The following is a 1,707-nucleotide window of genomic DNA, read 5'->3' on the forward strand; positions in this document are numbered from 1 at the left end:
AGGATTGCCCAACCTTCCTTCCGAGGAGTGGCTGGTGGGTTTGAACCGCCAGCCATCTGGTTAGCAGGCAAGTGTCTTAGCCACTATGCTACCAGAGTAGTATAGCATATATAACGATGGAAAATATAGTAAAACAAATATATTGAAAACAGTCTTCAAGTCAAGAGCAGGACGATATTTCTGATAGGACTGTAATATTTGCCATAGTAGCTAATACAACTTTCTCTTCATGGATCATTTTATCTGTATTTTCAAATCATAAATTTGGGGAGAAAGAGCTAAAACATTTGACTTAGTTGACAAATCTTTGATAGTTGATGCATCTACAAAATTCAGCATTTTATTACTGTCAGCATTATGCATTTAAATGAATGCAGCCTGGTATCAAGAAAGGAAAAGACCATATTGAAGAGAGGGAAAAAATAAACCACTGACTTCTTCATGAGTAACACTTAAACTGTTAAACACATTAAAATCCCATTTAACAAATAGCAAATCCTAATGAACATTGGGACTGCTCAGTGAATGCTAATGTGGAATATTACTAGGAAAGATGTTTGAGTATTGAAATTTCTCATAGCTCAAAACGGCTACACAGATTAGGGAGAGGAACATCTGTTGTCCAAAAGACAAATGACATCTGGCAGTTCACTGAAAATATTTTTATTTTTGCATCTTTATTTTTAAAATTATTCTATAATTGTCAGTTCTTCCATTTTATTTTGAAGTATTCAGACACTCTTTAAGTTTTGCTTATCGACTTAATACTGAAAATGCTGGGACTGTATCTAGATACAGTTGACAAGTCTGCTGTTTAGTAAATTGTGACACTGTGTTGTATTATAATCAACTAGTACATCAACCATGAAATCATATAATTCAGCAATTAAAATGATCAGAAATATAGGCTCATCAAGTGACAGTCCATTAATTCAGGTAGTTAGATGTCACAATACATTCAGGTGAGTTTTGACCTCTGTCCTTGAGTTCTAAATTTGTAACATTTCTTAATTTACTTTCTGTGTTCTATCAAATGAGTAATTTGTCTTATACTTACCTGATTTTTTTATCTGAAATGTGGATGCTAGGTTTTACTTTATCATTTGCCATGCAGTATGTTAACCATTGTTTATAATATAACTGCATTCTTTTCATCTACTCATTCATTCATTCATTTATTTAGTCTTATATGCATCCATCTATCCAAAGAAAAATTCACTACCATTGCATCAGATCCAACTCATAACGACCCCTCCTTGGGTTTCTGAGGCAGTATCACTATGGAAGTAGATTGCCCAGTCTTCCTTCCAAGAAGTGGCTGGTGGGTTTGAACTGCCAGCCTTCTGGTTAGAAGTCAAATGCCCTAGACACTACGCCACCAGAGCTCCCAATCCAAGGAAAGTGCATTATGTATGTATTGAGACATTTATGCCAGGTACGAAACAGATGTCACAACAGTCTCTGTTCTCAGGGACTGGTTCATAAGCTCAGGCAGCATAAGCAAGTGCTATCCTTAGCTCGGTAACTCTTTGAAACCTTATGCATTAAGAAGGACTGGTCCCTCTGACAATGTGACCAAAATACTTGAGACAGTCCAGCCATTCTCACTTCTAAGAAGCATTCCTGCTGTGCCTCTTCTAAGACAGATTTATTCGTTCTTTGGGCAGTCAATGGTATTTCCAATATCTTCTTCTTTTTTTTTTTTTT

At 35.9% G+C, this 1,707-nt stretch overlaps 1 protein-coding gene across 1 annotated transcript in view; it reads left to right on the forward strand.

The window, feature by feature from the left end:
- LAMA2 (laminin subunit alpha 2) overlaps positions 1-1,707 on the forward strand; it is a gene marked incomplete at its 5' end in the record, with an annotated part of 713,189 nt that overhangs the window by 340,696 nt on the left and 370,786 nt on the right. The window lies entirely within an intron of this gene.

This window comes from Orycteropus afer, unplaced genomic scaffold, assembly GCF_000298275.1.
Source record: "Orycteropus afer afer isolate SDZICR_OR568_19922 unplaced genomic scaffold, OryAfe1.0 scaffold00182, whole genome shotgun sequence".
NCBI classification, from domain to species: domain Eukaryota; kingdom Metazoa; phylum Chordata; class Mammalia; order Tubulidentata; family Orycteropodidae; genus Orycteropus; species Orycteropus afer.